Raw genomic sequence first — 24999 nt, forward strand, 5'->3', positions numbered from 1 at the left:
TTCCTTTCTTTGTTTTGGGCGTGTGGTTAGTAATATAAATGCTAGCTCTGGAAATGTCCTTACTGGATGATAAGCGTGTGACGCACTTTTTTATTGCGTTAATATATATCCATATTCCTGGACTGATTAAACCGGCCTCCAAATTATGTTATATCAGTCCATAGTTAATGTTGTGCCGATTTATAAATAGCCATGCACATATATTCTGTTAGTAAAGTATTTGGTTAGTCTGTGGCTGATTAAACCAACATAGATCGCAGGCGATAATGTGCCGGTTTGCGGACACTTCATGTACATATATTGACAACTTGCGGGGGTTCCTTATGTACAGTAGGTATATCAGGGAGATATTTTTTGTATTTATTCATTTTCATTATTTTTAACTTAATATGAATTACCTCTTTTTAAAATTTTAGGTACAATAAAATATGCATGTATATTTACCTATTTGATTGATTTGTCTATGCAACTCTGGGATATATAGTGTCTGCCACTTGCATTATTATTGATACTTTTTGAATATATACGGCAGTGGGTGGGCCGTAGGCAGAGCAGCCATATTATCACATCTGAGAGGGTTGAGCCACTATTATAGCTAATTTCCAACTATTGGAAAAGACTGGCCTTCAGCACAACCACCAGAGACTGCACCGGCCAGTGTGGAGGCTGCATCCTGAGTACCTGAGTGACTGCCTGGCCAGGGAGAGTTATACCCCCTTCCATTGGCCGATGCCAGAGGCTTGTCTAGCTTATGAAAGACTGGGTGATCGTGGCTCATGCAGAGAAGACCCGACAGGAGCAGAAAGTACTCCACATTGTAAAACACCCTCATGCTGGAGAACTGTACTAGAGAGAAAGACCTGCACTGTCATATGTTTTTCCATTGACCGCGGATTTCTAAGGGACAATGAGATGGCAGAACTCTTGGTAGGCCGTTGGTTGGTAAAATGGATGCATCTTTCCCAGCACCTCCATAGCCTGTACCCAGGGGATCAAATTGAGTACAGGCCCACAGCAGGTCCTAGGGGGGCATATTGTTGTGGGGATCACCAGATAACCAAAGCCTCTAGAAGTGCCTGAAGTATGGTTGGAGGACTAAGCAGGACCAACTAAACCCCATGGCCTGCACATGAATCCAGAGGGTGTTCTGCAGTATGGATGCCTTGTCATGCCAGCAGGGGCCACTAGTGGCTCCAAACCTAAAATCACCCCTCTGCCAGATGCTCCACCTACCACTGTGGTAGTCAGCCCTGCCATTTCTGTTATGGCAACGTTTAAGTACTGTGCCAGAGAAGAGACTTTAACATATCTTAGCCACTCTAAGATGCTTCTCTAGAATGTTCAAGCTTTATATTCAGGGAATGAACCTTATTGTAAACATAAAGCCTCCTTTGCCTTATTAGTTTTTCTTTTTTCACTTTTTGCCATTGACTATACTTATTTTGCATTTTTTCCATAGACTGCTAAGGACTTAACCCTATGCCACAAGGACTACATCCTTTGTGTGAAACATCACCCCATGTCACCCTATACCACCAACTCAAATCCCACATAAGACAAAAAGCCATTGTGGAATTATTACGTTTTTTTTACATTTGATCCAACTTACAATACAAGATATGTACCCCAAAATGGTAAAATTACAATGTATTACTCATCCTGCAAAAAAACAAACAATCTCTCATGTGACTTTTTCTATGGAAAAATAAAACGTTATGGCTCTTGTATGGCACTGATAGAAAAATAAAAAAATCACTATCTTTAAGGGGGTAACCAAGTGCTAGTCCTGGTCTTTAGCAATGACTCATCCTCCTCTTCTTTCTGCTCCTGGCTTGAAGTTTGAAAATGGTCTCCTCGAATCCTGGCCTGTCAGATTTTTACGTGAGTTGGAGGACTGTAGAAGTCAACTTGCTAGGTTGTGACTGACAGTCTGGGGGTGGACCCAGATGATGTCAGTGTGGCTTATGGCTTATAGTGGATCGACCAGGCTACATACTGTATTCATTTTCATTGGGGCTGGGGGCTGGTGGAGGATGCCTGTCTAATCTAGCTGCCTATGTGATGGCTGCAGCATTGTTGGTGATAGGGACTGCTGCCTGCTACAGTATCTAGTCTTTTGGAAATTCTAACTAAGGGGTCTTTCACAGAGCCACAAGCCCAAGTACTTACCCTGTTGTGGATGTCCAGGACTCTGATGTACAAGAGCCCCACATCCAGGGATGTTTTGTTAGTATAGGATGGCTAGCACCTCTTCTTGGCACCATCACAGCTTGGTTCTCCTCAGGCGCTAGCTGTATGTCCCCCTGTTAGTAAGGACTGTTAACCTAGGGCCTTAACCTGGTCTCTTCACAGAAGAGAGTGGGAGAGAGGCAGTCAGCCTGAACAGTGGCCTGGAGGACGGCCTGGATTTCACCAAGGGTTGTGTGTAGTACCCCAGACCTTGAGTTACTACAAACTATATGTTATGTATTATGCATTTTATTGTTTGCTTCTGGGCATAGTTATCTGCAGGGAGGGGTACTACATACCCATGCCTACATTGTGCACAGTGCACTAACGTAATCAAAGGGAATCGTATAACACATCCCCGTTCAGGTAAAATTTACCATTCAAATTTTTTTTTCACATGTAGCTCCTCATTTGTAGTATATCTCATCAAATGCCCTTGCGGCCTGGCCTACGTGGGGGAAACTACCCAAAACATACGTGACCGAATTTCCAAACATAAATCTGATATCCGGTGTAACAGAACAGAACAACCCATCCCACATCACTTCTCCCTTGCAAAACATCAAATCAGTCAACTTAGATTCCAAATATTGGAACAAATACCGGCGGGAAGAAGAGGCGGGAACCGGATTGCGCGTCTCAAAGAACGCGAATCCTTTTGGATATTCGAACTCAATACCCTTTTTCCAAATGGTATGAATAGGGACTTTGATTTTTGTACATCGTGATAATTCCTCCAGACTTGCATTACTAAATGTGAGGATATATAACTAGGATTGGACACCAAAAATCTCACAACCTCTTCCCCCCTTTTTATTTCGTTTTTTTTCTTTCGTATTTTATGTCAATGCTTTTTCTGTAATGAGATGCTTACTAACACCATATTCTCTCCTTTACCTTCCACAGACAAAATGACTCATGAAGTCCATCCCAACCAGGTAGTATATGATATAATATAACCATATAGTACTTTAAGTATAGTTTCTACATAGTCTCTATATAGTTATACTAATATACAACAAGAATATGCAATCTGTAGCATAGAACTTAGATAGACTATACTATACTCACAATATGTATTTTACTAAATCCAGAATGATTGTACTAATCAAGTAATTATGTCTATTAGCATTTGTATATATCTATCCTGGTTGGGGCGTCATTTATATCCCATTTCTAGGCCTGCTTTTACTGAATTCTCCCTCAGGCGAGATACTGTACCACCTAACAAGCCCTTGCGATTGTGCTCATATTATTTATTCAAAACAGGCCCTTGTCTGATCCCTCTATGCTTCGGCAACCTAAATGCCCCTTGCATTACCTTTGCCAGTACTACTTTGCCAGCCCAGGTCTCGGCCGGCCGAGTGCGCATGCGTGCCGGCGCCTCCGCCGCAGTGACGTCACTCGCCTGAGCGCGGTGGCATCATGCGTGCGACGGAGCCGGAGGCGTGCGCATGACGCCCGCCCACACCGGCGGCACACTTTAAATAACAGGCATTAGCGCAGCACACACCAGCGCATCCTACGCTGGCAACATGCAGCCAGGACAAAGGTAAATACTGGACCATTGATTACTTATATTACGCCGTCCTGCTGACACCCCCACTTACTCTCTCCTCCACCGGCAGCTCCAGATAAGATGTCCCCAGGGGACCATGACCATGACCCTTACCTATTGTTATACCGGCAGTTCCCCTCTCTTATTGGTGTATGCATATATATCTAGCCTTACCACAACGTGTTACTAAGCTATTGACAAATGATATAACCTCTGCAACACTTCACAGGTCTCGCCACCCCTGAGAAGCTCCGCTGCCCTGCATGACTCTGCCCATGCCTGCTAATTATTAACCTTGCTAATTATGAACTTCGCCAAATATAGACATTGCGGATTTTGGTGAAGATATGCTGCTGAAATGCACATAAATCACAAATTTGATGTGCATTCACCCGTGTGCAGGTGGCCTAAAGGGAAACCACCCAGGGAATTGATGTCCAGGGGACCGCCCAAGCATAACTGACTGCCACTGGTTGGGTACATAATGATCTAATGCTTATTTACCTCGCCAGCAACCACAGGTGCTCTCCTGAATTCAATTGTATCACTCTCTACAGGACAGTGGTAAAGCTGAATACGGGGGTGGTACATTGGAGCCCAGGGCTCCTTATCCTGCTGTTCACCCTCATGGTTCACAGGAGTGTATAAATGGTGCAGAGACATAGGCATCTCAGGCCCCAAGCTGGGAGAGGCCTCTGGCCTGCACTAGAGACGACGACTAGAATAAGATTCAGGTATTTTATTTTTATTTACTTTCCTTGACCACTTGGGGAGCATACTACCACGGGAAGTCCAGGCAGCATGCCGAATGTAGGCTTGCGTCAACGCTGTGGCCCGCATCTCACCTCCTACTTCATATCTTATTTAGAGACAATTGGAGGACAGGACATGGCAGCTATTGATAGGCAGCCTCAGGGAGGTACTTTCTACTGTGGTATAGGGGTTCTGCTGGAATGGTATAGTATTTCTGACCTACCTTCTTATGTTGCCCTGTTTTCGGTCAATTTGCATCAATCCACTTTTAGCTTTTTTTTTTCCAGGGCCACATTAAATTCCCAATCCACCCCTGCAGACCAATACAAATGTGGAGGTGTCAATAGGACCTGGCTTTGTTTCTATGGTGCTGTGCCACACAAAACATTGACCAAGTGGGCCGTGAAAGATGTGTAGTTGCAGCAAGTGACCATGGTGCCATGTACCTTGCTGCACAATGACAATGCCAACGAGTATCCTACGTTCTCTGCCACATAAGAGTTGAGTATAAGGAAGGAATGGCTTGTTTGGAGAAATAATGGCTGCTAGGTATCTTCTATCTGAGTGCATGCCATCAGTTCCCTAAAGACAGTGGAATCTACTAAGTGGTACGGCAGCAACTTTACAGCCAGCAGCTTGGCCAGGTGGAAGTTTAGTATACAAACATGCAGATTAGGCGAGCACTCATACATTCAGCATTAATTGATATATATAAAAGACAATTTATTCAAATAAAAGGCACATAAAATATTAAAATCTATCTAGAGAAGTCAGACAGATAGTCGGCCGCGATATCTTCCTGTTACCTTGGTTGCCGTTTCCTTGATGTTAGGAGCGGAGGTAGTGGAATATTAGTTTCTATTTCTTCTAGAGTTTTTTCTGCATGGCCATGCAAATCTCTTGGAGGGCTTTGTAGCGGGTGCGCCCACCTTCCGACCAGATGTGTTTCGGGATACTGCACTATCCCTTCCTCAGTGCAGTATCCCAAAACGCGTCTGATCGGAAGGTGGGCTCACCCGCTACAAAGCCCCCAAAGAGATTTGCACGGCCATGCAGAAAAAACTCTAGAAGAAATAGAAACTAATATTCCACTACCTCCGCTCCTAAAATCAAGTAAACGGCAACCAAGGTAACAGGAAGATATTGCGACTGAAAATCCTGCACATTCTCGCGAGATCCTAGTTGCATTGGCTTGAGGAGTGCGACGCGAGACGCTGACAACTCTCTGCTCCGTTCGCCCCTCACCAAGCCACCGGGGACGATCCGGACAAAATGAAAGGAGGGAGGTAAGAGATCGATTCTAGTGACATTGGAGTGTCTATATGCAAATATATAAGCTGGACTATACTGAGACACTGAACTAGCATAAAGGTTCCTATGATCGCTATACATGTGTGCAATGCGATATATCTCATTAGGAATCACGCAGGTGCAACAGTGATTATTTAGATGCTTTTATAAAAACCCTCAAGGACATTTTCACAGATCCTCATGAGCTTATTTTATATGGACTTAAGTAATATCATGACCATATGAATTTATGTTGGGACTAAAAGCTACTTTCAATGGTTTCATAGTTCGAACCTGTTAGGACATCAATTGTCTGAAAACGGATATACAACTGCTATTTGGAACTATTCAGGGCAACTGTCCTATACACTGTCTGTCTGACTTCTCTAGATAGTTTTTAATATTTTATGTGCCTTTAATTTGAATAAATTGTCTTTTATATATATCAATTAATGCTGAATGTATGAGTGCTCGCCCATTATAGCTCCATACTTTTTTTACTACTTATCTTTCAGAGGGTGAGGTGTTCCCTCTTCTGGGCTAGAAGCACCACGCCAGAGTTAACCAGAAGTGAGCCACCACTGTTAATACAATATGCTTATTTATAAACATGCAGATTGCTGGGCATGTATTTGTCTCCTGGCCACACATTTCATTATGGATGACTAATGATGGAGTGATGGATGAGGCAGGGTAGTCTAAGTGGGAGACGCAGTACATGATGATAACGATGTCAAGAACACTGTACTGCATGTAGATGTGGCCTGGCTACCACAAAGCAGACCCGGATAAGGAAGCTAATCTTGTTTCCGATTTCTGCCCAGTTCTATTTTCCGCACTGGATTTGGTGATGCCTCCTCAAGTTCTGCAATAGATCTGTGGTGCCTATGTTTGTGTTTGAATAGCCATGGATTTTTTTTATCCTGCAAATTCTGTACATGGAGGTGGTTTTGTCTGCAAGCAAGATTTGGTCCTGGCATTGGTTTTTGGATGTTTTGGCCACACGTTGCCTCTGCTCTTTATTATTGCTGTGGTCACCACTCTCCTCCTCATCACTGCGATCCAGTTCCCAGGTCCTGTCCAACACGCAATCATAGTCCTAACTCTCCCCACCACTTTTGTCAGTCTGTAATATGTTATCACGGGCTCCTTGGCCCCCCCCCCCATGATTTCTTTCTCTGCCACTGTCACCATGGCTACCAGTGCCCTTACTGCCACCACCATGACTGCAAGTGCCACTAGTACTACCACCACCAACAACACAGCTATGCATTTCACATAAGTTCTCATTTAAGAACTTTATTGCACAAAGATAAGATATCTCTCTGAAACCAAGTCCAAGCATAAATAGCCTGTGGTGATAACAGGATATAGCTATGTTCACATCAGGATGATTACCTCTGTTTGAGGCACTGGCTCCCGATGTATACCTCCAATGTTGATCTTGTGATATATTCCATACAGCCACCGTGTGGGTTACATTGCTCTTCGGTTTCCTTTGTTAAAAAGTATCCTGTGTGGCATGCATTTTTTACTGTAATCCACTAAATTTAATATTTTCCCATTTCCATGTTTTTTTTGCAGTTTACTGGTCAAAACTCAAAAGCACAATGTTTTAGGCCCTATGGAAATACTTAGTATGTATGTCGAGTGCTTATATCGGATACACTTAGCATGTACTTTGTGATCTGAGGAGTATTTTAGTTTTTCAGGAAAGCACAAAAGGGGAGATTTATCATCTCCCTTTTGCCAGAAACGCGTTTTAAAAAATTAGTAAGCTGTGTGTCTGCGACTTTTTAAGTGCGACTTTTTGAAAAAAAGTCACAAGTTTCTCTTCTTACGCCAGGGGCATGGCCAACATCGGAGACAAATTTATCTTAATTTACGCCAGGTTTCTGGTGCCAATTAATCCAGAAATCTATGGCAGCTCTGAGTTGTCGTAGATTTCTGTTTAAGCACACAGACTGCCAGAGATTGCACCTAATTTATGTCGAGGTCTACACCTCATCATAAATCTGTTGCATCCTCTGGCAGTTTAAGGAATATCAAGGCTAGGCGCAGAAAGCGCCTGTCTTTATAAATCTCCCCACAGTTTTCACACAATGTTAGGGAAGTAAAAACTCATACAAAATCAGTAAAATAAGGTCGTCATTTTAAAACATCTTAATAAGAATTTGGAACTACATCAGTCCCCCAGTTTACAATAGTAAACTAGAAACAATAACCAGAAATCTGTAGGAGAGATTTATTACTCAAAATACCTCATAATTATGGTAGAATCTAAGCCCAAAAAAAAAAAAATATGATTTACATGCAGGGGTTGCCAATCTGAATTCTTCTTGTTTCTGGACAAATTATCCCTAAATCACAGACAGCCAACATTTCTTATGGACATATTGGAAAATTATAATGAATGATAAAAATTATAAGTAATACATGTCTATATCTTAATATACTGATAAGACCTCATTACCAGAATTTACTGTGAGCTGTAAAATGATGATAATTACCTCCAAAATAATCTCGTCAAGTACCGCCAGTCTCAAAATAATCACAGACACTTTTTTTCACAGACATGGGAAAAAAGTTTACTATTTTTACAGACTGTTCAGAAAATTCTGGATTGCTGGTAACCTTGTTGATTAAAACCCTATCATTGTTTAAAAAAAAGAAACACTATTCCTATCTTTGTATCACCATGAGGTGAAGGCCATGTGCTAAGACATGACAGCTGGAGTCCCCCCCACGCACATTACACAAGTCTGGAATGGTGGTCCGAAAAAAGCTGAAGAAGCCTCGACTTCAATATTGTCATAAGAAGCGTCGGCTCGAGTTTGCAAAAAAGTATGAACAGTGGACAGTAGAAGATTGGAAACTGGTAATTTGGAGCAATGAGACGAAAGTCAATAGACTGGGCTCTGATGAGTGCAAATGGGTCTGGAAGAAACAAGGGAAAAGGGGGCTAACAGATCACGTAATTGAAGGAACTGTCAAGTTAGGTAGAGGAAGCCTGATAATTTGGGGTTGTTTCACAGCCAAAAGGTGTTGGGTACTTGACCAGGATCAATGGTGGTCTCAATACTGAGCTATATGTGAATATTCTACAAGACAAGTTACTTCATACACTTGAGTACCATGGGTATGAAAAGGATGAGGAGTGTTCCAGCCAGACAACGACCCGAGGCATACGTCGAGATTGATGAAGAAGTGGTTCCCTGACAATGAAGTAGAGGTGCTGTATTGGCCCCCATAGTCCCCAGACCTCAACCCAATCGAACACTTCTGGGTAGAGTTGAAGAAAAGGCTGTATTCGTACCCAAGTGAGTCGATCAGTAAGCAACCACATTGAGAACGTGAAGAAGAGACCTGGGAACAGATTTTGGTTGAGACATGCTTGAATATGATCGGGAGTATGCCCAGAAGGATTCAGGCAGTGTTAAGAGCCAAAGATGGATTTACAAAATACTAACAAAATAATAAAAATTTAGAATTTTAGGAGCAAAACAGTAATAATGCAGTTACATAACAAGAATCTGCATAACTAATCAAGTCCAATTTATGTATTAAATAACCAAGATTATTGTCTTTAAAATGATGGTAGTCTCACATTGGAAGCTGTAGGGGATGGTGAGATATGGAGCCTGAATGTCAAAAGTTCAAAACATTGTTACCTTTTTGCCCGTCAGTGTAAAGCTGTCATCAGTTTTTGCTTCACCAGGAGACTGTAGTACACTTGTGAAATTTATTTTTTGCAACATTTTTGTCACAATTGAAAATTCTGGGTAAAGTAGATATTTCTGTTCACAAAACATCTGTCAGTCATAGTTTATAAGGCCGAAAAAAGACATCTGTCCATTCAGTTCGGCCTGTTATCCTGCAAGTTGATCCAGAGGAAAAAAAAAACAAAAAACTGTGAGGTAGAAGTCAATTTTCCTCACTTAAGGGGAAAAAAATCCTTCCTGACTTCAATCAGGCAATCAGAATAACTCCCTGGATCAACGACCCCTCTCTAGTAGCTATAGCCTGTAATATTATTACACTCCAGAAATACATCCAGGCCCCTCTTGAATTCCTTTATTGTACTCACCATCACCACCTCCTCAGGCAGAGAGCTCCATAGTCTCACTGCTCTTACCGTAAAGAATCCTCTTCTATGTTTGTGTACAAACCTTCTTTCCTCCAGACGCTGAGGATGTCCCCTCATCACAGTGTCAGTCCTGTGTATAAATAGATGATGGGAGAGTTATATTTAGACATAGTTATTAGATATCCCGTCAGTCCTCTTTTTTCTGAAGTGAATAACCCTAATTTAGATTATATTTCTGGGTACTGCAGTCCACCCATTCCAGTTATTACTTTAGTTGCCTTCCTCTGAACCCTTTCCAGCTCTGGTATGATTGCCTGTTCTCAGGGAGACCAAAACTGTACATAATACTCCATGTGTGGTCTGACTAGTGATTTGTAAAGTGGCAGGGCTATGTTCTCATCATGGGCATCTATGCCCCTTTTGATGCAACCTATTATCTTATTGGCCTTGGCAGCAGCTGCCTGACACTGGTTTCTACAACTTAGGGCGGGTTCACACTAGCTCTAGGGATTCCGTTATGGCTTTCTTATAACGGAAAATAACGGAATCCATAAAACGGAAGGATGGATCCGTTCTTCTGCCCACAGACTTGTATTATGATGGAATGCTAAACGGAAGCCTTTAAAAGGGATTCCGTTTGCTTTCTGTCCTAATAGACGTCTATGGGAATCAAAACGGATCTGTCTGGGTCCTGTTATGCAAGATGGAAAAAAAGTTTTGTCGACAGGATTTTATTTTCCATCTTGCATAACGGGACCCAGATAGATCCATTATGCTTTCCCATAGACTTCTATTAGGATGGAAAGCAAACAGAATGCCTTTTAAACGCTTCAGTTTTGCATTCTGTCTGGGCATTCCATTATTTTCTGTTATAACCATGTTATAACGGAAAGCCATAACGGAATCCCTAACGCTAGCGTGAACCCACCCTTAGTTTTCTGTTCACAAAAATTCCTAGGTCCTTTTCCATGTCAGTGTTACCCAGTGTTTTACCATTTAGTATGTATGGGAGACTTGCATTATTCCTTCCCATGTGCATAACCTGACATTTGTCAGTGTTAAATCTCATCTGCCACTTATCTGCCCAAGCCTCCAATCTATCCAGATCTCTCTGTAGCAGTATACTGTTCTCTCCCATGTTAATTACTTTACACAGTTTAGTGTCATCTGCAAAAATGTATATTTTACTGTTCAAGCCTTCTACAAGATCATTAATAAATATATTGAAGAGAATAGGGCCCGATACTGACCCCTGAGGTACTCCACTAGTTCCAGTGACCCAATCTTAGTGTGTACCATTAATAACCACCCTCTGTTTTCTATCACTGAGCCAGTTACCAACATACAGACATTTTCTCCCAGTCCAAGCATTTTCATTTGATATACAGTACTAACCTTTCATACGGTACAGTGTCAAATGCTTTGGAGAAGTCTAGATATATGACATCCGTTGATTTGCCGCTGTCAAGTCTAGAACTTACCTCCTCATAGAAACTGATTAAATTAGTTTGACATGACCGATCCCTCATGAAGCAATGCTGATATCACGTAATTTGCTTATTTTCATTGAGGTACTCCAAGGTAGCATCTCTTAGAGAACCTTCAAACAGTACCCATGACAGATATTAAACTTACCAGCCTATAGTTTCCGGCCCTATTTTTTTACCCTTTTTGAATATTGGCACCACATTTGCTATGCGCCAATCCTGTTGAACACTCCCTGTCAGTATATAGTCCTTAAATATCAGAAATAAGGGTCTGGCTGTGACATTATTTAATTCTCTTAGGATACGAGGGTGCATGCCATCTGGTCCTGGTGATTTGTCTATTTTAAACATTTTAAAACACTGCTGTACTTCTTCCTGGGTCAGATAGCGTACTTGTAATGGGGAATTTATTCATACATTCTGCATTTCATCTGACAGTTTTTTTTTCATCTCAGTGAATACAGTGGAGAATAAAATATTTAATAGCTTTGCTTTCTCCTCATTTCGCTCTGCAACTCCCCCCTCATCACTCTGTAGAGGGCCGACACCTTCAGATTTATACTTTTTACCATTTATATAATTGAAGGACATTTTAGGGTTAGTTTTTCTCTCTTTGACAATGAATCTCTCGGTCTCTAGTTTGGCTGCTTTTATTTATTTTTTACATATTCAATTTTTTTCCTTATAGTTTTTCAGTGCTTCTTTGCTACCCTCTTGTTTTAGTGATTCAAATGCTTTTTTTTTTGTCATTTATTGCTATCTTTACAGTTCTATTTATCCACGTTTTTTTTTCTTGTTCCTTAACCTTTTATTCCCATAAGGTATGTACCTCTCACAATTTGATTTTAGGATGCTTTTAAAAATATCCCATTTTGTGGCTGTATTTTGATTTTTGAGGAAATTGTCCCAGTTAGTTAGGCCTATGGCCTCTCTTAGATGGCAAATTTTGGCTTTTTGAAGTTTGATATTTTTGCTCCTCCCTGAGATGACAATTGGAAGGTTATTACTTTTTGGTCACTATTTCCCAGGTGTCCCCTAACCTGCACATCTGTTGTTCTGTCAGGTCTATTGGTTAATACTAAGTCCAGTATGGTTGTCCCTCTAGTCGGGTCCTGAACCAGTTGGGAAAGGTAATTGTCTTTGGTTATTGCCAAGAACCTGTTCCCTTTATGAGATATACAGGTTTCAGTTTCCCAGTCTATATCTGGGTAGTTGAAGTCCCCCATAATAACCACCTCATTATGATCTGCCGCCTCGTCTATCTCGTTTAGTAGCAGATTTTCTGTGGACTCTTTTTTTATTATTGTTTTTGCCTCCATGTATTTCTACCCACAGTGACTCCACATGTTCATGTACCTCACTTATATCTTCTCGAACTGTGGACTTTACATAAAGGCAGACCCCTCCCCCTCTCCGGTTTTGGTGATCCTTTCTAAACAGACTGTAACCCTGTACATTAACTGCCCAGTCATAGCTATCATCCAGCCATATCCCACTTCCCACTATATCATAGTTTTCCTCACACATCACTAATTCCAATTCACCAGTTTTATTAGTCAGGCTTCTGGCATTAGTATACATACAATTAAGAGGTTTATGTTTTACCCTACACCTTCCCTGTATGGATGAATAGAAGATGGATAGATGGGTGAAAGAATCATGCCTTTTTTAATAAGGTTACTTTCACACCAGTGATTCTATTTTCTGTTATTGAGATTAGTCATAGGGTCTCAATACTGGAAAAAAACGCTTCTGCTTTGTCCCCATTCATTGTCAATGGGGACAAAACGTAACTGAACCTTTTAGAGTATTCCGTTCTGTTTGGTTATATACCAGAGAGCAAACCGCAGCATGCTACAATTTTCCTTCTGTCATGGGATGTGGAGCAAGATGGATCCATCATGACCCACAATGCAAGTCAATGGGGACAGATCTGTTTAACTCTGACACAGTAGAAAACAAATCTGTCCCCCATTGACTTTCAATGGAGATCATGACTGATCTGTCTTGGCTATGTTAAACATAATACAACCGGATCCGTTCATAACGGATGCAAATTGTATTATCAGTAACGGAAGCGTTTTTGCTGAACCCTGCCGGATCTAGCAAAAACACTAGTGCGAAAGTAGTCTTAATTGTGTTTCATTCCTTGATATAATTTTGCCAGGTCATCTACTTCTAGTAAGATTTACCACAGTTTCATGCCTTCTCCATTAGAAGTGGGCTCCGACTGAGGTTCAATGCAGCCACAGAGTATAGAACTAGCTTTAGGACCCCGTAACTTGCCACTAATTATCAGTGACTGATATTAAGGGCTGTGGTTATACAGTATGAAAGTGCAATGTCTGATTAAACACCTCAGTCCTATACTGCAACATACATATCTAGAGGTGTATCATCCATGAAGCCAGGTGAGAACTTTCCTCAGGTGCTGTCATTTTGGAATTTCCTATCACTAATTTAGTGGTGGGTCAAATTTTATCTTTTTAACTAAGGAAGGGGTGATGAGGACGAGTCATCAGTGAGCATTCAAAGGAGTGTAAAACGGAAAATCAAAGTGTATATCTTCACAACCAGCTCCGATGTAGCGCTGTGTCTCCAGGACTACATACTAGCAGACTCTGAAGTCTGGTTCTACAGTCATACTAAAAGCCACTCCTGCTTTTCCTAACCTACCTTATCAATGGAAAAAAGAAGTAGGTACAGTATCAAAAAGTAGGGGAAGGCTGAGAGGGAATATGATCAGATAACACAGGCTTTGTTTCTAGTCTGTGTGAATGGAGACACATGGGTCTGCGTAGAAGCTGTAAAAAACCCAAAAGATGAATGTTTAATTACTATATTTAACTATATACTGAATATATCATAGGACTTTTATAAACTTTAACTATATTGGCGCAATTAAACAGTCGCAAAGTTAGGCAGTCTTTAAAATGTAACTATTTCACTGTTCCAATGTGTAGGGATAATAATGTTGATTATTATTATATTTTTTTTAGGGAAAAATTTAAACTTACAGGCCCCATTCACACGACTGTATCCGTTTTGCAGTCTGTCGACTGTAAATCCACAAAATATGGATACTGGCCGTGTGCGTCCCGCATACTGAAACACCGCACATTCCATCCTATGTTAGAAATGTCTGTTCTTGGTTCTCAGCCTACCTCTGTACTCATTGCCCCAGCCCCTGCCTCCCTACTTATTAGTGATGATCGGGCACCATAGTGCTCGGGTGCTCTGGCCGAACACATCGGGATGCTCGGGTATACAGGAAGTCAATGGGGGGACCCGAGCATTAAACCAGAGGGGAGGGTGCCTGGTTTATATGAAAAGTTCAGAAATTGATGGAAACACCACCGATACGGTTCGGGAACAGCATGGGGAGGATGTCTGCATGCATCTTGGACTCCCATGTCGCTGCTTGGAGCAATGTTGTCAGAGTAGTACGCCACTTTACACACTGACAATAATACGCACAAAACCAAATATAAAATCTATTGTACAGTCATGGCCAAAAGTTTTGAGAATTACATAAATATTGGAAATTAGAAAAGTTGCTGCTTAAGTTTTTATAATAGCAATTTGCATATACTCCAGAATGTTATGAAGAGTGATCAGATGAATTGCATAGTCCTTCTTTGCCATGAAAATTACCTTAATCCCCAAAAAAACTTTCCACTGCATTTCATTGCTGTCATTAAAGGACCTGCTGGGATCATTTCAGTAATCGTCTTGTTAACTCAGGTGAGAATGTTGACGAGCACAAGGCTGGAGATCAATATGTCAGGCTGATTGGGTTAAAATGGCAGACTTGACCTGTTAAAAGGAGGGTGATGCTTGAATTGATTGTTCTTCCATTGTTAACCATGGTGACCTGCAAATACACGCGTGCAGCCATCATTGCGTTGCATAAAAATGGCTTCACAGGCAAGGATATTGTGGCTACTAAGATTGCACCTCAATCAACAATTTATAAGATCATCAAGAACTTCAAGGAAAGAGATTCAATTCTTGTTAAGAAGGCTTCAGGGCGTCCAAGAAAGTCCAGCAAGCGCCAGGATTGTCTCCTAAAGAGGATTCAGCTGTGGGATTGGAGTGCCACCAGTGCAGAGCTTGCTCAGGAATGGCAGCAGGCAGGTGTGAGCGCATCTGCACGCATAGTGAGGCGAAGACTTTTGGAGGATGGCCTGGTGTCAAGAATGGACTGTTGAGGACTGTAATGCCACCGACGGGACGGCGTATTGTTTGTCTGCCGCGGTCCTCTGCGTTCCACCGTGGAACGCGGAAGACGCACGAACTCCGGGTTGTGACGCGGCGGCTGCGTTCCACGGTGGAACGCGGAAGTCGTCCGGACCAATCAGCAATCCCTACTCACTTCCTGGTTCCATTTAAGGGCACTGATGAGGCAGCATGGCGTGCTGTGATTGTTGTCGGAACGCCTGCTGCATCACCACCTGTGTATGGGACCATCACAAACCGGACCCTTCTCATTCCCCTGCTGCCATCTGGAAGACGGATCCGCTCAGTAACCGGACCCTTCTCATTTCCCTGCTACCATCTGGAAGACGGATCCGCTCTGTCCTGATACTGGAGTCACCTGGGAGTCTCAGCCATCGCATAGCTACTGCCAATCGCAAGTACCCTATCCGTGAGAGAGCACCTCTCCTTTACCTGCATGCAGGCTGAGATAACTGTGTATGACTCTTACTGAGTACCCCCTGTTAACCCTGCGGCAGCTACCGCATTCTAGTATTCTAATACCTACCCGCAGTCTATGAAGCAATAGTATTGTGCCGACCTGAGTTGTTTCTCCTGTGATCACGTGATGGTAGAATCTCAAACTCACCGTTGAGGTTGTGAGTGACGCCTGAGATTCATATCTGATTGATCCTATTTACTCCGCAGTTGAGATCCACTATTGAAAAAATTGCAGACGTGACAGTATCACAGCACCCCTAAAGATGGATCCAGCGGAACTCGCTAGACATATGGTTTCTTTATCCCAGAGAGTCGAGACCCTATCTGCCTCTGTGCAGGACCTGCAGGTAGAGAACCAAAGATTGCGTACTTTGGTTAACCAAAACACAGGAGCTGCACCTCCCAGAGAGGGACCTGAACCCAAGGTCTGTGCCCCCGAACCCTTTTCCGGGGATAGGAAAATATTTCGTCAATTCATAAGTTCGTGTAGACTCATGTTTGACTCTACGCCCACGCACTTATTACAATGACCGTATAAAGGTACTCACACTCATTTCCTACCTTAAAGGGGAACCCCGAGCCTGGGCCGAGACCTACTTTGATGAAGAGGATGAGGTCCTAGATTCCTTCCCCAGATTCATGGAGGCCATGGCACTCCTCTATGATGACTCCTAGTAAACAATTGACCGCTGAGACTGCCATCAGAGCACTTAAACAAGGCCGCCGACCAGTCGAAGATTATATTGCCGAATTTAAACGGTGGGCCAGGGAGACGGAGTGGAATAATCTCAGTCTTCGTAACCAATTCCGCCTCGGCCTTTCGGAGGCCTTGAAAGATGAAATTGCCCGTGATGAATTACCTTCCACCTTAGATGACCTAATCCAACGCTCTGTTACGATTGACCGCCGCCTCCGTGAACGGAGAGCAGAAAGGGTCTTCACCCCCACACCAGCCTCAAGAGGAGCCAGACCTCCCCCTAAGGAGGAGCCAATGGAGCTAGGAACCATGCGGGGACCCTCACGCCGACTGAAAAGGCCAGGAGACGCACGTTGAACCTATGTCTCTACTGTGCCTCCCCTGACCACGTAGTGGACGACTGCCCGGCGGTTAAAAAGAAGACAGGAGGTAGGGAAATGCATATCTGCAAATTGACACATAGTCTCTGCCACTGCAATTCTTACATATACATTTCTCTCAGCTTACAGTGGGATACCGAGAGGATCATCGCTAAGGCCATGATAGACACCGGAGCCTGTGGCAACTTTATAGATTCACAGCTGGTTAAGTCCAATAAAATACCCCACACATTGAAGCAAAAACCGGTCTCAATTACTTTTTTAGATGGGTCCACATCCCCTTCAGGACCAATCTCTCACCACACCCAACCACTGCTCGTGGCCTGTGGAGAGGGTCACATCGAACACCTTATGTTTGATGTCATTTCCTCTCCCATGTTCCCTGTAGTGCTGGGGCTTCCCTGGATCAGACTTCACCAACCTTCTCTCCTCTGGCCTAAAGGGGAGGTACAGTTGGATTCCCACTACTGTACCACCACTTGTTATCCGAACACTGCACTCATGCAGATCGCTCCCACGGGGCTACCTCCCCATCTCGTTGAATTCGAAGACGTTTTCAGCCAATGTGGAGCAGCCACACTCCCCCCACATAGACCCTATGACTGCCCTATTGACCTTATTCCAGGCAGTCCTGTTCCTACGGGGCGCATCTATCCGCTTTCCCAACCAGAATTAGTCCACCTGAAGGCTTACTTAGACGAGAACTTAAAAAAGGGATTCATAAGGCCCTCAACCTCGCCTGCTAGCACAGGGATGTTCTTTGTGAAAAACAAGGATGGCGGATTAAGGCCAATAATTGACTATAGAGGACTCAACAAAATTACCGTAAAAAAACGCTACCCTCTTCCACTTATCCCCGAACTGATCGAGAGGTTACAATCATCCCGTATTTTCACCAAACTTGACCTCAGAAGCGCATATAACTTGATCAGGATCCGGGAAGGGGATGAGTGGAAGACGGCATTCAGAACCAGATACGGACTGTTCGAGTACATGGTAATGCCTTTCGGGTTGTGCAATGCCCCGGCGACGTTCCAGCATTTCGTTAACGATATTTTTCGAGATCTGCTGGACGTCTGCGTGGTGATCTATTTGGATGACATTTTGGTGTACTCGGACAGTCCTACCGACCACAGGAGGCACCTAAGATGGGTGTTGTCCCGTCTTCGGGTCCACTCCCTTTACACGAAATTAGAGAAATGCATCTTCGAACAGCCTTCCATTTCCTTCCTGGGATATAACATCTCCCCCCAGGGGATTCAAATGGATCAGTCCAAAGTGGAATGCATCCAGGGCTGGCCTGTGCCTCACACACGCAAAGCACTCCAACGATTTTTAGGCTTCTCCAACTATTACCGGAAATTCATAAAAAATTTCTCAGAGATAGTAATACCCTTGACAAGACTAACCAGTACTACAATACCCTATACATGGTCCTCCGAGGCCCAAAAGGCTTTCGAAATACTCAAACAGAGATATACCTCAGCTCCCATACTCCAATTGCCCAACCCCGAATTCCATTTTGTTCTAGAGGTTGATGCTTCCCACCTCGCCATAGGGGCAGTTCTATCACAACAACCATCCTCTTCTGAACCCTTGCACCCAGTTGCATACTACTCCCGAACTCTTAATACTGCTGAAAAAAATTACCCCATTGGGGCAAAAGAGCTGTTAGCTATTAAGGATGCTCTGGGCAACTGGAGACATCTTTTGGAAGGAGCCAAACATCCCATCATGATCTTCACTGACCACCGTAATTTACAGTTCCTCAAAACTTGTAAAACCATGTCGGCAAGGCAAGTACGGTGGAGCCTTTTTTTTGATCGTTTTGACTTTCATATATCTTATAGACCAGGTTCCAAAAATACAAAGGCTGACTCCCTCTCCAGGTTATACAAGGAGAGTACTGACGCAGAGCCTCCTGCCTTGCTGCTCCCGGCAAACCGGTTCGTGGGACTCGCCACGGGATTCAAGGAGCTCTTAAAACATGCTCCCTCTGAAGGGGATCCTCCTGTTCCTCCTGGGTTGACACCAACCGATGGATTCCTTTTCAAAAACGACAAACTTTACATCCCTCCTAGAATGCAACCTTCTGTCATTCGACTCATGCATGACACACCCCTAGCGGGCCACCCAGGCATCACCAAAACGTTGGAGCTTGTACGCAGAAAATTCTGGTGGCCAGACATGACCAAATCAATCCACGAATATGTCTCCACCTGTGATGTCTGTGCCTCTACCAAAACCGATAGAAAGCCTCCCTATGGGTTACTGATGTCACTAGAAACACCCACCAGACCTTGGGAGATTGTCTCTGTCGATTTTATAGTCGACCTCCCTCGCTCAGAGGGTTGCAACACCATCATGGTTACTGTCGACCTACTAACCAAAATGGCTCACTTCTCCCCACTTAAAAGATTACCATCATCAAAAGAAACCGCCCAAACTTTCCTCAGCCAAGTCCTTCGATTGCACGGTTTACCCTCCGGGATTATTTCCGACAGGGGCAGTCAATTTGTATCAAAATTTTGGAAGGCACTTTGCACAACCCTCCAAATTGACCACAGGATGTCGACCGCATATCATCCGCAAACTAACGGCCAAACAGAGCGAGTAAATCAGTGTTTAGAACAATACATTCGATGCTATTGCAGCCATCTCCAAGATGACTGGTTTGATCTACTGCCTCTAGCCGAGTTTGCATACAATAATTCAATGAACTCCTCCACTCAATACTCTCCTTTCTATGCAAACTAAGGTTTCCACCCCACCAACCTCCCCCTGATTACTTACCCGGTAACGTTCCTGCAGTTCAGGACTACCTCGAATGTCTAAGAGAGACTTCCCTTGCAATACAAGGCAACCTAAAGACCGCGAAAGAGCGACAAAAAAGACATTATGACACTCGACACTCTAGTCCCCCTACATACTGTGTGGGAGACATGGTGTGGTTGTCTATGAGAAATCTCTGCCTTAACGTGCCCGCTAGGAAACTCGGTCGCCAGTACATGGGCCCATTTCCCATCGAGAAAGTCCTGAATCAAAATGCGGTACGCCTAACTCTTCCTCCCGACTGGAGAATCCATCCCTCCTTCCATGTGTCCTTGCTTAAACCATACAAACCTAACCGACTCCCCCTTAGGGCCTCCCCCCCTGGCCCCCCAATTGAGGTCCAGGGTGAGATTGAGTACGAAGTCGACAAAATACTCGACTCCCGAAAAAGGGGATCATCTATACAGTATCTCATACGATGGAAGGGTTATGCTCCTGCGGATGACTCTTGGGAAGACTCACGGGATGTACATGCTCCTAGGTTGACCCGTTTGTTCCATCGTAGGTATCCTGATCGGCCTACTCCCAGGGGGAACTCCGGAGGTGTTCCTTTGAGGGGGGGATACTGTAATGCCACCGACGGGACGGCCTCTTGCTTGGAACCGTGGAACGCGGAAGACGCACGTACTCCGGGTTGTGACGCGGCGGCTGCGTTCCACGGTGGAACGCGGAAGTCGTCCGGACCAATCAGCAACCCCTACTCACTTCCTGGTTCCATTTAAGGGCACTGATGAGGCAGCGTGGGTGCTGTGATTGTTGTCGGAACGCCTGCTGCCTCACAACCCTTGTATGGGACCATCACAAACCGGACCCTGCTCATTCCCCTGCTGCCATCTGGAAGACGGATCCGCTCAGTAACCGGACCCTTCTCATTCCCCTGCTGCCATCTGGAAGACGGATCCGCTCAGTAACCGGACCCCTCTCATTTCCCTGGTACCATCTGGAAGACGGATCCGCTCAGTCCTGATACCGGAGTCACCGCATAGTTGCTACCAATCGCAAGTACCCTATCTGTGAGAGAGCACCTCTCCTTACCTGCATGCCGGCTGAAATAACTGTGTATGACTCTTACTGAGTACCCCCTGTTAACCCTGCGGCAGCTACCGCATTCTAGTATTCTAATACCTACCCGCAGTCTATGAAGCAATAGTATTGTGCCGACCTGAGTTGTTTCTCCTGTGATCACGTGATGGTAGAATCTCAAACTCACCGTTGAGGTTGTGAGTGACGCCTGAGATTCATATCTGATTGATCCTATTTACTCCGCAGTTGAGATCCACTATTGAAAAAATTGTAGACGTGACAAGGACTGGGGCAAAGTCATATTCTCCAATGAAGCCTCTTTCCGATTGTTTGGGGAATCAGGAAAAAGGCTTGTCCGGAGAAGAAAAGGTGAGTGCTACCATCAGTCCTGTGTAATGCCAACAGTAAAGCATCCTGAGACCATTGATGTGTGTGGTTGCTTCTCATCCAAGGGAGTGGACTCACTCACAATTTTGCCCCAAAACACAGCAATGAATAAAGAATGGTACCAAAACACCCTCCAACAGCAACTTCTTCCAACAATCCAACAACAGTTTGGTGAAGAACAATGCATTTTCCAGCATGATGGAGCACTGTGCCATAAGGCAAAAGTGATAACTAAGTGGCTCGGGGACCAAAACATTGACATTTTGGGTCCATGGCCTGGAAACTCCCCAGATCTTAATCCCATTGAGAACTTGTGGTCAATCTTCAAGAGGCGGGTGGACAAACAAAAACCCACTATTTCTGACAAACTCCAAGAAGTGATTATGAAATAATGGGTTGCTATCAGTCAGGAATTGGCCCAGAAGTTGATTGAAAGCATGCCCAGTCGAATTGCAGAGGTCCTGAAAAAGAAGGGCCAACACTGCAAATACTGACTCTTTGCATAAATGTCATGTAATTGTCGATAAAAGCCTTTGAAACGTATGAAGTGTGTGTAATTATATTTCACTACATCACAGAAACAACTGAAACAAAGATCTAAAAGCAGTTTAGCAGCAAACTTTGTGAAAACTAATATTTGTGTCATTCTCAAAACTTTTGGCCACGACTGTAGAGTAAAAATTGTTTGGACACATTCTTTCCTGTATATTTACTTGTATATAAAGTGCAAAAATGTTGTTGATTTTCGGAACTCAGGCCATGATTAAGAGGGACGACCGGTGGCATCCGTATTGTACCGCTAGAGGTGAAACTCTTGGACCGGCGCAAGACGAACCACAGCCAAAGCATTTGTTGCCACAAATATTTTCATTAATCAACAATGAAAGTTAGAGGTTCTAAGACGATCCCACAGCATTTTCTGGAAAAACAAACTCTTTGGGTTCGGGGGGGGAAGTATGGTTGCAAAGCTGAAACTTAAACTAATTGATGGAAGGGCACCACCAGTAGTGGAGCCTGCAGCTTAATTTTGCTACGCCCGGGAAACCTCACCCGGCCCGGACACTGAAAGGATTGAAAGATTGATACCGCTTTCTCGATTCTGTGGGTTATGGTGCATGGCCGTTGTGAGCGGGTGGATCGAGACGATTTGTGTGGTTCATTCCGATAACCAACGATACTCCTCCATGCTAAGTAGGTACGTGACCCCCGGTGGTGAGGATTGTGTTGACTAGACTCTTGGATAGTGAGACTGAACTTGTAGGTGAGTGCCTGCTGGTGAGCTGACCCTGTAAAAGATTGTAGATGAGGGCCTGCTGGTGAGCTGTCCCTCTCAAACATTATGTTCAAGGGCCTGCTGCCGCTTTGTTGACTCTAGATAACTTCTGGGTGATCGCACGTCCCTGTGATGTCGACGATCCATTTGGATGTCAGCCCTATCAACTTTTGATGTTCTTTTATGCGCCTACCATGGTGACCACAGGTAACGTGGAATCAGGGTTCGCTTCCGGAGAGGGAGCCTGAGTAACGGCTACCACTTCCAAGAAAGGCAGATGGGGGCACACAAATTGCCCACTCCCGACTCAGGGAGGTAGTGACGATAAGAAACAATACAGGACTCTTAAGAGGCCCTGTCATTGGAATGAGTACTAAAAAATTATAGGGAATGTCATAGGTATTTAGGATGAGGAAACGTTATACAGGAGAGGTACCACAGGTAATGACACTGTTCGCAGCAGTCAACGGCAAAGGTACACTGTATCTCACAGATATACAAGGGCCTGCAGGTGAGCTGACCGTGTGAGTACTTCTCCCCTCCTCCCCTCCTCCTCCTCCTCTCCACTCCCTGGAACTGTGGTGAGATATATGCTGCTTGATGGAGCTTTGCAACTAATAGTTGAACTAAAACTGTGCGAGGGCGCGGGTTGGGGGGGAGTTGAAGAGGGCCACGATAACAGGTCCTAAATTATATGTGGGATCGAGTGGTACCCCCCCTGTGACCGGCACCCAGAATCTGGAGTACGGCAGAGGTGGAGGTGTGTTGCTGGTGGAGGGCATTGGGCCAAGAAAGCTCAAAGTGGGCCTAAGCGCCACTTCCAGTTGAACATGGTAAAACTGATTTGGCTGGTGGCACAAAAAGGAAAGGCTGTTAACCCTTATTAAGAGGTCAATCTCTATGGACTTGGATGATTAAACTCTAGCTAAAGCTGTCACAGTTTACTAGAGAGGTAAATGGAATTACAATGTTATATGGGGAAGACCTGATAACGTGGCCTGATATGATTTAATAACAAACTAACCTGACTAACCCAACTAATACAACTGGCTTGGTGTTATGACTGGTTATTGGATGGCTGGTGATTTCTATGTTACTAAGCATTTGGATTTGATGAATTTATAAGGGGCAGAACTTTTAATCAACTAATGCTAATGTACTGTGCTAAAGGCCAAAAGATAAACTGCTGATGGTCAGTTGTCACATGGAAATTGAACTGGAAGTTTTATGTATCTATGATGTTGTCTAATGCACGGTTGCCTTTGGGGGCTGTATGTTAAGTTTTTCTCTCTGCACGATCTATAGGAGTAAAATTTGGATTGCCGGGGGAAGGGAAGAAAGTGGCGGGAGGAGAGGATGGCGAGACAGGGAGTGGGGAAGAGGGCTAAGGCAGGACTCCAGATGGCGACCAAAACGGTCGCCAATGCGCCTTAAAATTTGCAGATGGCGACAAGACTTTTTAGTCTTGTCGCCATTTGCGACTGTACCGCCGAGCTCCTGCGCAGCCCAAGTTCTCTTCAGTAGCACAGTGGAGAAGGAAGGAGTCCCTCCCTCTCCACTGTGACGCGGTCGCCACTACCACCACGAAAGGTCCTCTTTAATTACATTCATTGGTGGTGCAGTGCGCCCCCCAAAGCCTCGTCTCCCCCCCATTATCACTGGCCACAAGTCGTCCCCCCCCCATTGTTATATGGTGGCCACAGGGTCCCCCCCCATTGTTATATGGTGGCCACAGGATCCCATCCCCTCCATTGATGGCAGTGGCAGATTACACTGCTGGGGCTCAGATCGTTACCATGGCAGCCAGGACGCTACTGAAGCCCTGGCTGCCATGTTCAGCTCCCTGCTGCTGTGTGCACAAAGCACAGAGCAGCATGGACAGTGTGAGATCCTATTCACCCTGATAGAGATCTATCAGGGTGAATAGCACAAGGGATGAAAAGATCCAGGTTCTAGTCCCTAAGGGAAGAAATGGTTATTAAATAAAAAGTAAAAAATAAAATAAAATAAAAAAAAGTTTAAATGGCCTCCTTCCCAGTTTTACATATAAAATTTGCAAACAATAAAGAATAAACATATTACATATTGCCACGTCCCAAAAAGTGTGAGCTATTAATATTAAAAAGTATTTCCGCTTGGTGAAGGCCGTAACAGAAAAAAAAACTCGCAATTCGCCATTTTTAGTTACCTTGTCCCCCAGAAGATGTCCCTGGATATGAGAGGTATGTGGTGCTGTTTTCTCCTATATGTAGTGCTGGCTCACTACTGTGACCTGCGTCTCATCTTCTCAAAGTCCTTTTTTTTT

This window comes from Bufo gargarizans, chromosome 1 (assembly GCF_014858855.1).
Source record: "Bufo gargarizans isolate SCDJY-AF-19 chromosome 1, ASM1485885v1, whole genome shotgun sequence".
Lineage (NCBI taxonomy): Eukaryota > Metazoa > Chordata > Amphibia > Anura > Bufonidae > Bufo > Bufo gargarizans.